Source organism: Cervus canadensis, chromosome 5 (genome assembly GCF_019320065.1).
Source record: "Cervus canadensis isolate Bull #8, Minnesota chromosome 5, ASM1932006v1, whole genome shotgun sequence".
Classification (NCBI taxonomy): domain Eukaryota; kingdom Metazoa; phylum Chordata; class Mammalia; order Artiodactyla; family Cervidae; genus Cervus; species Cervus canadensis.
The window spans coordinates 29,539,037-29,551,420 of record NC_057390.1 but is presented as its reverse complement, the minus strand read 5'-3'; the positions used below and the strand labels follow the sequence as shown (position 1 = coordinate 29,551,420).

At 37.1% G+C, this 12,384-nt stretch overlaps 1 protein-coding gene across 4 annotated transcripts in view; it reads right to left on the bottom strand.

Moving 5' to 3' along the window:
• FOXN2 (forkhead box N2) overlaps positions 1-12,384 on the bottom strand; it is a 54,717-nt gene that overhangs the window by 40,958 nt on the left and 1,375 nt on the right. The window lies entirely within an intron of this gene.

The following is a 12,384-nucleotide window of genomic DNA, read 5'->3' as shown; positions in this document are numbered from 1 at the left end:
AGCTCGGGCTCCCCAGGGCCTGCGCTCCACAACAAGAGGAGCCACTGCAGTAAAAAGCCTGCGCACCACAACTGCAGAGTAGCCCCTGTTCGCCACAACTGAAGTCCATGCAGCATCGAAGACCCAGCACAGTTACAAATAAAAAGGTAAACAGAAACAAAAAACCCTCACAAAAGTAATATTAACATAAAATTAAGTCCTCTTTAAAGTAGGACTAAACTAACCTTTTTTGAACACTTACTGAAGTCAGATATATTTATGTTAAATTTTTAAAGATATATGTTATTAAATAGAATATCTGCTTTCTCCTGCAACATCTGGATTGTTTACCCTCCCTACCACTATTCAGTCAAAACCCTAATATTTATGGCCTCATTTAATGACAATTCCTCCATGTAATTCCCACCTGAACTTCTCTTAGGGATTTTCAGTCTCTCCTACAATGTTCCAAATGTGTTTTTATGTCCTCTTTTTACAGTATTTATTTGTGCCAACAGCGCAAAAGAAACAATTGACATGAAATCCCTTTATAAACACTAAAGTTCTACATTATAAAGTAAATAAAATACTAATAAAACCCAGAAGAGACTAGCAAATAATGGGCTCAACACACCTAAGCAGAATACTTTAAGCAAGTACAACTTGGTTCTAACTTGCTGCCAACTAGACAAGAAACACAAAGGTAAAATTATACTTAAATTATACTGCAATGATGATATTACGTTAGATACTATGTTCCACTACGCTCTGTGATCTTTTCACTTCCTAAATTTCACTTCTCTACTTAAGAAATTTTATCACAAAAGAAAACTTTAAGACATCAATTATCGTAATTCCATGTGAACAATATGCTATTTTGAAGTTGCAAGCAAAGGAAGCCTACTGTTAATCCATTTGTATAAAGAACTACCAAAGGAAAAGTCTGACAAAATAGGGGAAATGAGCTATTAAAGGTACTGACACAGCATTAATAAACCCCCATTATGACGATAAACCCCACCGCACTCAATCCCATCCTTGGGGAAAGTTCTTATTCTGTGTTTCCACAGCACTAGAATCTATGTCTAGAAGCACATGTCTCATACTGCAATTATTTACTTACATGCATCTGATTCTTGGCATTTAACCCAATTTTTGCTCCATAATTTAAGAATGGTCCTAGGTGTATCACTGTACAGTAACCTAAATGTAGGTTAGCTTTTAAATACTGGAAAAAGCTAAAGCATTAAAAGTCAAAGCACGAACACTTGTATATGTGCAACAGAAAGGCAAGCCCATGACCCTTCACAATTTCCCAAAGGATCTTTAATAGATTCTTAAAGGTTCTCTTAACTACAAAGAAATAATCAGGGCAAAACAACAGGTTCAGAATTTTGTGACATGTACCTACAATCAGTGGACAGTATTAAGTGGCAATAATTTCAGAAGAAATGAAAGATTTTTGTTAAGATTTGGAGGGAAAAATTCATGCACACTCCCCAAATTAAATTAGGAAAATGATTTTGAGAAGATGGCAACTTCGGTGGCAACAAATTTTGATTCCTTGAAAATCTTCACATAAAAACAGAGTGAGCAACTAGAGAGCAAACCCCAAACCCATGGGATATCTACAAAACTATGTTTAACAGTCTCCCCACCAACCCCAAAATACCAAGGGCTTAAACAAATCACCAACAGTCCACAGTCTTACTTTCTATCGGTGTCTAGGTGAGAGAAGACACAGGGAAGCCATGAGCGACTTGAGAACAAAACGACAAAATAGCCAATATTTGCTGGAAACTACTGACAGACTGTTTTTACTGAATGAAAGCTGAAACTATTTCAAAAGTAGGTAAATGCAAGGAGACTACAGTAAGGCTATAGTTCCTATAAGCATGGAACAATCTAGTCTCTTTGAGCATTCAAAACTTGACATTTGGGGCTCTCTTCTAAGACAAACTCTAAGCTTAAGAGGAAGTACTAGGAATGGCAAAAAAATTAAGCAGGATAGGGAAAAAAAGAGATAAAAGAGAGTCCAGACAGAATACCAGAGTAGAACAGGGCCGGGAAATCTCAGAAAGCCATTTACCATTTTTTTTGGTTGTTGTTTCTTCTTCTTCTTTTTTTTTTTTCATTTATTTTTATTAGTTGGAGGCTAATTACTTTACAATATTGTAGTGGTTTTTGTCATACATTGACATGAATCAGCCATGGATTTACATGTATTCCCCATCCTGATCCCCACTCCCACCTCCCTCTCCACCCGATTCCCCTGGGTCTTCCCACATTTACCATTTTTAAAATCATGAACAACAACAACAAAAAAAACCAGGACTGTGAAGTTAAAAGAGCTATCAGAACCAAGCCTCCTCCTAGAAGTTTAAAAAAACTAGTTTCATGTAAAGAAATGATGAAAAGCGTTGAGGAAGAGTATCACACAAAGTTACAATAAGAGAAACAGAAAAATAGTTAAATTCAGGAGCAGGGGGGAAACAGGGACCATGGGTAAAAGTTTCCATCACACAAGATGAATATGTTCTACTAGAGACGTGCTGTACAACATAGTTCCTATAGCTAGCAATACTGTATTGTACACTTAAAATTTTAAGACGGTAGATCTCATGTTAAATGTTCTTACTACAGTACAAATACAAATGAGCTTAAAAAATTACATAAGACATGAAAAAAAAAAAACGTATATCAGAATTAGAAAAGCTCAGAAATTAAACAACAGAGCTCAAGAAAGAAGCTGAAATAAAAGAGGCGGGAAAAAAATCTGTTTCAGAAATGAAGACCTAAGCTAAAGAAATACGAGAAAAAATAAACGTACAAAGCTTTAGGAGAAACAGAGGATGAAAAGGAAGAAAAGTTAATCAGAAAGAAATAAAGAGGAAGCAGGCTACCCATACTGTATAAGAATACATAGTTGGGAAACTTAAGGGATTTTCAGAAAAGCTGTAATACTGGTTACTTTTTGAAGAAAGGGAGTTATGTTTTGGAGTAGGCATGTAAAAGGGCATCTAAAATGGCTGGCAAAATTCTATTCCTTAACATGAAAGATGGTTACATGAGGGTTGGCCTTAGAATAATTCACTAAGCCACACATTTCTTGGGTGGTTTTTAGCATCTACGGTTTAACAATAAAAAGCATTAAAAATTTTAGAACATAAAAAACTATCAGTTCAGTTCGGTTGCTCAGTTGTGTCTCTTTGAGACCCCATGGACTGCAGCATGCCAGGCTTCCCTGTCCATCACCATCTTCCAGAGCTTGCTTAAAACCACGTCCCATCGAGTCAGTGATGCCATTCAACCATCTCATTGTCTGTCATCCCCTTCTCCTCCTGCCTTTGATCTTTCCCAGCATCAGGGCCTTTTCCAATGAGTCAGTTCTTCTCATCAGGTGGTCGAAGTACTGGAGTTTCAGCTTCAGCATCAGGCTTTCCAATGAATATTCAGAACCGATTTCATTTAGGATGGACTGGTTGGATCTCCTTGGTGTCCAAGGGACTCTCAAGAGTCTTCTCCAACACCACAGTTCAAAAGCATCAGTTCTTCGGTGCTCAGCTTTCTTTATGGTCCAACTCTCACATCCATACATGACTACTGGAAAAACCGTAACTTTGACTAGATGGACCTTTGTCAGCAAAGTGATGTCTCTGCTTTTTTAACATGCTGTCTAGGTTGGTCATAGCTTTTCGTCCAAGGAGGAAGCGTCTTTTAATTTCATTGCTGCAGTCACCATCTGCAGTGATTTTAGAACCCAAGAAAATAAAGTCTGCCACTGTTTCCCTATCTATTTCCCATGAGGTGATGGACCAAGTGCCATGATCTTTGTTTTTATGTTACTACTTCTAGCTATCAGTACAGAACATAGTAACAAAAACATCTTGGAATAATCTTCAAAATGACTTAATAAAATTACAGGACAAACCAAGAGACAGGCTTCCCAGTGTTTCATCCTGATGTTTGGCAACCAGGACAACGAATTAGAAGTCCACCACCTTATTATACAGAACTGATATGATCTGTTTTTCACATGTAACACATGCTCTGAAAGTATTTGACATTTACTCATTCTTAGGATAAATCACAATACTTAAAACATGCAAAAGATTTTTTCCATTGAGAGAGTACTCTAAAACTGCCAAGAAAACTCACCTTTGAGAAAAACAAACATGGTAATTTAAAAAATAAACATAATTAAATTCAACAAGCATTCACTCAGCATATGCTATGTGTGCATGTGTGCTAGATCACTTCAGTCATGTCAGAATCTTTGTGACCCCATGTACTGTAGCCCGCCTGGCTCCTCTGACCATGGGACTCTCCAGGCAAGAATACTGGAGTGGGTTGCTATGACCTCTTCCAGGGGATCTTCCCCACCCAGGGATCGAACTAGCGTCTCCTGCATTGGCAGGCAGATTCTTTACCGCTAGTGCCACCTGGGATGCCCATGTTACGTATGAGGTGTTTACAATTCAGTTGAAAAAATAAGTAACACAGGTAAGAGAAAGCTATATACAGTAAGAGCTTTGAGAAAGGTACAAAGTACTATGGAAGAAAAGGACAGAAGAAGAAAAGGACATCCCACCTGCTTAGTATTTTAACCAGTTGCCCCTCATATTCCTCCAATTCATCTTTCCCAATACTGGCAGAATGATCTTTCAAAGACCCCAAATCCTCTTTTTAAAACACTTCACAAAATAACAGTACACAGCAGACAAGTCAAAAGCCTTACAAGAACCAGGCAGGCAACAAACAAGTAAAGCTGGTCTTCTGTAAGAAAGATGGAGACTGCTGAAAGAGGGCAGTTACTTATAAGTTTCAGCCAATCAAAGCTATGAAACCAATGCTGCCACAATATTCATTTTTTCCCAAGGGACAAAAGAACTCTAGATTTTTGTGGGAAATGTACCAACATTTAAATACTGGCAAATATGAAAAAAAAAATTTTTTTTAATATTTCAAGCCCAACAAAACACAGCTGGAGGTAAAGGTTGCAAACTTTGGCTTACAGAAATGATACTAACATTCCAATAAAGGGCCCTCACTGTCCTCAAAATTGTATAATGGTTGTCTTCAAATTCAAAGGAAACAATGAACAATTTTCTCATAATGTTTTCTTCAAACTTTAGCACCTGCTACCATTAGTCTGCTGGCAATAGCAAAAATGCAAGAAAAAACAGAAAAGGAACATTTGATAGTCACCTCAAAACTGCTTCACCTTTTTTTGGTTGTGATCAACAGTTGTGCTCATACCATTTTATACTATATACCTGGTTACATGGTCAAATTTTCTGTTCCTAAAATTGTTTCTAGATTATATGATAGAATCAAATACATTAATATATCTGTTCTTTAGCAAAAGAATGCCATGAGACTTCAGAAAAACCACGGGCCTAATAAAATCTAAAATCTTTAGCATGGTGGCTGACAATTCCATACAAAATCTGGCTTCTGTTTGCACCTATTTCACACCACCCAAGCTTCCTGAATATCCAGTGCTCTTTTACTCCTTTATGTCTTAAGATGTATTTCAGGCTCTCCACCCTATGTTTCAGAGGCTCAAAGTTCTCTCTCTAGGAGCCTCCCTTGAATTACTTAATGTTTCCAATCATGCTTCCTCACCATCCTATTTAGAGTCCTATTACAGAACTTGGGCTTCCCTGGTGGCTCAGACATATAGAACTTATTTGCTACTTCTGATTATTCACCATTATTTGCTTACTTTTCTAATTCAGGCACTAGATCAGTCGTTTTCGAACTTTTGATGCTATCCCACAATAAGAAATACATTTTTATAAGAGAACCATGACATGCTCACATATATAACTGAAACAAAATGAAATAACACTTTTACCCTTACCACATACAACACACTGACATTTACTATTTGATTGTATTTTTTTAAGAAATATTGGTCACAATTTACTATATTGATTCTCTATCATTCATTTAAGAAATGCTGTACTAGAATATAAAACCTCATAGGCAGAACCAAAATACGTTCATTTTTATGTTCTGCCACACACCATAACATTTAGTAAGCAAATGTTTAAATGAGTACATAAAGCAGCATTCTGTACTAGAAAAGTAAAAGAGTAATAAGGCTTTGAAGTCAAGCAGACCCATCACCTACCAACTTACTTATGCAGTCTCTGACAAATGACTTTACCCCCTCACATCCCAAGGAATAACACTACTTATTTAATTCACTATGACAACAAAGTAGTGGCCTTCATGTCACAGAATGTGCTAAGTCATTTCATTTCTGTTTGATTCTGTTGACCCTATGGGCTGTAGCCTGTCAGACTCCTCTGTCCATGGGATTCTCCAGGCAAGAATACTGGAGTGGGTTGCCATGCCCTCCTCCAGGGGCTTTTCTCAATCCAGGAATCGAACCTGTGTCTCCTGCATTGGAAGACAGGTTCTTTTACCACTAGAACCACCTGGGCACAGAATAAGCATTGTATAAATATTAGTTTGCTTTCTCTAACCTGCATTCTTCCTTATTTTTTCCTGGGAAAGAAACATCTATCTCATCCTGGCAAACATCCATTTTTCAAACACTGCAGGTCACAGCAAAAAGAGTATGAAATTTTAAAATCTGACAGACCTGGGTTCAAACACCCAGCTCGGTATTTACATAATTTCTGTTTCTTTATAAGACTAAAATATGTCCTGCCCAGTCATTATGGAATATTATATATTCATGTGTCTAATATAATACCATGTCAGAACATAGCAGGCACTTGATAAAAGGTAGGAATTGTTGCTGTGGTTATTAGTAAGTGTTGCTCACTCAGCATAGATGAAGAATTTAACCTGAACTTTTAAGGAAGAATTGGACAGAAAAACAGGACAGACAGATGGAACAGTAAAATCTCAATTTACAAGAAATCTCTTCCTTTTTTCCTGTATTTCCTCTTTCAAGACAAATAAACCACAAGAATGTAAGTTTATCAATTTCCTCAATTCTCTACTTCTAAGGTTATATAAAAAATTCAGAATAACTGTACTCTGTGTCAAAATTCTAATTTAAATAATAAATTATGCTCAGTCAGCTGAACATTATAAAATGTGAACAGTGTAAATGTATTAGCAATGCATTTTAGAGAGAATTTCAATAAGAGTTCAATGTAAAAATGCTTTCAGTTAGCCCAGTTAGATAGAAAAAATTAACTGAAATTCTTACTCAACATATCTTTCAAACCATTTCTGAGGGGGAAAAAAAAAACCTCTAAGTAGCAAAAGCAGCAAATATCTACAAAAATACAATCAAGAAGTCAAGAATTTTCTTATACAATGTGCAAACTTGTAAGATATGAAGATAATTAATGATAATTAAACTATTCTACTAACTTAATAGTACTACACCTACTTGGAGGGAATCAAAATAATTTTCCGTTTTTCATGTTGGTAGCAAAAAGATGGCTATTTTAATAGTATACATATTTAACTTTTACAATAACAGCATATTTCTACATGGCTACTTAGCTTTATTTAGCCTTTTAGGCTTACAGTAATACTATGTTTATAACTGTCAATGAAATAAGACCTATATAGGTGAGGGGATAAATTCTATTTTACGTTCACATCAGGCTGACTCCAAAAGAGTAGAATGATGTCTCTTGTTCACCACAAGAGATATACTTTAATACAGTAGATGCTCGATATACTTAAATACAGCACTTAAATACAGTAGATGCTCAATAAATATCTGTCCAAGTTTAATGTTTATTTATGGACAGGAAAATTAGGTTGAGGGAAATAAAAAATACACAAATCAAAATTAGGTCAAGGCCTTGAGCGTGAGCCTTGCTTGGCAACTTGACTCCAAAGAGCAGAGTATAAATGGGTGGGGAATGAAACCTGACAAAAACCTCAAACAAGCAATCAAAGCCTGTTAACACTGTCAATTTTTTGTTGTCAGTATGTACCCTTGATATGCTGTGATAAGAATGGCACTTCACCTCTGTCGTCTTCCTCCCTAAAACCCGTTACCCGTGTCTACTCATGAGGAAAACATCAGGTAATTTTCAATTGAGGGATGTTCTATAAGATTTCTGACTGGTACTCCTAAAAACTGTCACAATCATCAAAAATAAGAAAAATGTGAGAAACTAGAATTCTGAAACAGAGAAGGACACTCGGGAAAAACAAATGAAATCTGAACTAAGCATGCAATTTAGTTCATAGTAAAGTAGCAACTTTGTTTCCTTAGTTGTAACAACTGTACCATAGTAGTGTAAGAAGTTAACAATAGGGTAAACTGGGTGAGGTATACTCTATTGTCCGGCTACTTTCTGTAATTGTAAAGCTATTCTAAAACCAAACGTTTATTTAAATTAAAAAAAAAAAGGGCAAGGCAAATAAGAAATATATGAATCAAAATCCTTTGGAAATGAATGGTGATAAACATTCTTTTGGATCCTTTATATTTGGTAGCACTCTCACAGAGTGACCTATATGCAGGTCAGGAAGCAACAGCTAGAACTGGACATGGAACAACAGACTGGTTCCAAATAGGAAAAGGAGTACGTCAAGGCTGTATATTGTCACCCTGCTTATTTAACTTACATGCAGAGTACATCATGAGAAACGCTGGGCTGGAAGAAGCACAAGCTGGAATCAAGATTGCTGGGAGAAATATCAATAACCTCAGATATGCAGATGACACCACCCTTATGGCAGACAAAGTGAAGAGGAACTAAAAACCTCTTGATGAAAGTGAAAGAGGAGAGTGAAAAAGTTGGCTTAAAGCTCAGTATTCAGAAAACTAAGATCATGGCATCTGGTCCCATCACTTCATGGCAAACAGATGGGGAAACAGTGGAAACAGTGTCAGATTTTATTTTGGGGGGCTCCAAAATCACTGCAGATGGTGATTGCAGCCATGAAATTAAAAGATGCTTACTCCTTGAAAGGAAAGTTATAACCAACAGAGATAGCATATTAAAAAGCAGAGACATTAGTTTGCCAACAAAGTTCTGTCTAGTCAAGGCTATGGTTTTTCCAGTGGTCATGTATGGATGTGAGAGTTGGACTGTGAAGAAAGCTGAGCGCCGAAAAATTGATGCTTTTGAACTGTGGTGTCAGAGAAGACTCCTGAGAGTCCCTTGGACTGCAAGGAAATCCAACCAGTCCATCCTAAAGGAGATCAGTCCTGGGTGTTCATTGGAATGACTGATGCTGAAGCTGAAACTCCAGTCCTTGGGCCACCTCATGAGAAGAGTTGACTCATTGGAAAAGACCCTAAAGCTGGGAGGGATTGGGGGCAGGAGGAGAAGGGGACGACAGAGGATGAGATGGTTGGATGGCATCACCGACTTGATGGACATGGGTTTGAGTAGGCTCCGGGAGTTGGTGATGGACAGGGAGGCCTGGCGTGCTGCGATTCACGGGGTCTCAAAGAGTTGGACACGACCTACTGACTGAACTGAACTAAACTCATACAGTGGAAATTAAGGTTTTGAACAAGTCTACAGTATTAATTATGAAGTCACATATGACCAAAGGAGATGCTCCTGCTTTTGTTTTCCAAAGCATCATTCTTAGGCCTCCACACTTCAATTAGTAACTCTGTAACAAAAAATTGTAACATTAGCTGTCACCTCCATATTGAATGAATTATCTCACACCTCTAATCTCTAGTCATTAAAGATTATATTCACCTTGATATCTTCTACTCACCTTATACTCTAACTAAACTCACCATCTTCTTGATTATGCTCCCTTTCCAAACCTCATTCTCAAAGTTAATAACTAGCCTTGCACAATGCTGTCAAATGAACCTTCCTCAAATAAGGACTTTATCCCCTCGTTCCCAGGCTTAAATGCCATCTTCTTCTTTTTTTTTTCTTTTTGGATTAAACCATGTTTAAATTCAGAAGTGATGTTTGCAAGGCCATCCATAATTGGTTATTCTTTCGTACCCTTCATGCATACTTTCAATCCATCTCTCAACCTTGTAAGTGCTGCCTTTCCTTTATTCAGAAAATAATCAAATACTCACTAAGCATCTATCTGGGGGCAGTGAGGGCTGGGGAGGGAGTCTCTTCTGGGTGGTCAAAGACTTTATAATTTTCTTGGGATGAAGAATAGGGAATCTTTTGCAAGGCTGTAGCCTTTGTTCTGATAACAGTGCCCGGCAAATGGTAGGTGCTTGAAAACTATTTATTAAAAAAAAAACACAAGGTAGTATAGAATGCTGCAACCCAAGAGAATAAGACTCTTCTGTTGGAGAGGTGGAAGGCAGGTCTAAAATGATTCCAAGGCTCTCAAGACAATTAACACTTTAACCAAGCCTCAAGTTTGAGTAGATTTTCAGTGGTTAAGAGGATGTGTGTAGGTGCATTTCCAACAGAAAAATGTTGTATCAGCCAAGGGAAAAAGAAGTAAATTGTTACACCACGTTGAAGTAGTAAATAATGAACACTTCCTGTGGAAGATAAGATGGGAGAAGACTAGGTCTGAATTTCAAAGACTCTTGAGAAGAAATTTGATATTACTCTTGATATAAGGGGTTTTGGTCAATAGAGTGATATAATCTTTAGGAAGATTAATCTAGTGGCACTAACATGAAGGTAAGACTTCTGAAAGCAAAAACCTTAATTTCTTCAAGAAGCTACCCCTCTATCTTACTCAAACCTTCTAATTTCCTTTTCAACTCTTACAGTACCTGCCTGCATCATACAATTTAACTCCTAATTAGATCATCTCACACTGTAAACTTTTTTTTTTCACATGTATTAATCATGTCTCTTCAACCCAAGAATAAGGATCAAATCCTAGAGCACTTTTTCTTCCCTAAGAAATCAACAAGGAATTGGGCCCTTTATTCTGGAGGACCTTTTCGCAAGTATGCAAAAACCAGGTGCGAAAATGACAACAATCCAAAAGCAAGACACACATATACAAGCTGCCACAAGAACAAGATTAATCCTTGTTTGGATGGCACTTTGTAAAGTTTCATTTGATAGCCACATCCCATAACTATTAATGTAGCTATCTCCCAGCATATGTTTTCAGTGTTTCCTCCATTATATAAGTACTTTTTCATCTCATTTAGTTTTCTTTCTCAACTACGCATTGGTTTCAGCGGTCACCACACATATTCACTTCTCAATTGCATTGTCTTTTCTGCACTGAAGCCTCTCCAATCTTTTTAACTATTAGCTTCCCTGAAAACCATTATTATGGCATATTAAAATTCTAATAAATGGTGCTGCTGTAACTTCACATAACTCTAAATGTTTCCTGTGGTTTAGCACTCTTCAAATAAAAGTGATGCAAATAAAAACATGTTACAGAAATAATTCAAATTTATCAAAATATTTACAAAATTTAACATGATGAAATCAAAGATTGTATGTACTTAAAATTGTTTGTATTGATACCTAAATTCTGAAAACTCCAAACTGTCCAAATATCTATCTTCAACCTTTTTTTAACTTATCTTACTTTAAAATAATTTAATAATATATTTATTTTGCTTTTTGTTATTTTTGATCTTCAGCCCTTGGTTTCTTACTTTTATATATTTTAATCCGTTGATGTTAACATCTATACTAGCTATTAATACTTTCCCTTAAAAAAAAAAAGTGCCCATGCACAAATCAAACAAAGTATTTTATCTCTAAACAAGTATTTTCACTAGTAACAGATCTTTTCAGGTTATAATGAAACTATCAAAAAGAAATCCTCCAGAATGAGATTACTTCTGATTACATTAGAAACTTATTAACCACTCTGAAATTCAAACGGATTTTTCCCCCAGAGTTGAGAAACTCCATAATGTACTCTTCTGTTCCCCATCACTCCTTAATGGTACCTAATACTGCTTAGATTTTAAATACGAATCATCAAAACAGGAGAAGGCACCTTACACAGACTGCAAGCAAACAGGGAGAAGTCGACTTGGTTGGAACAGAGATAGAGAAGAACAATTCAGCTTTGTCCACTTCCCCATCTCAGGAAACACCAAAATGTGGGTCCAAAGCAACTGCAGGGCTACAAAGCCCCCGGCTGCCAGTGACGCCTCTGCTCTAGCGGTGCTAGGGCACTCAATCACACCCAGTCGGCCACGTGGCTGTCACAGTCAGAAGACAGGATTAACAGCGTCAACTAACCTGGAAATAACAATCGACCTCTTCCCACAACCTGAGTTGGGGTGAAAGAAAGTTGTGTGTCATTTCCTTGCACGCTAACGCTTTTTTCTATAAACAGAAAACGAAGTACAGGGGCTGCTTTAAAGAGACTTTAAAGCAGAAATCAGGTCCCGGAAAATTCCCGAGAGTGTGCCCCCAGTGAATTAAGACACGCTAACTCTCGTGAGCGGCGATGGGAACAGAGGCATTCTGCAAAGGGGCAATAGGGTGGAGTTGAGTAAAATGGAGCACTACA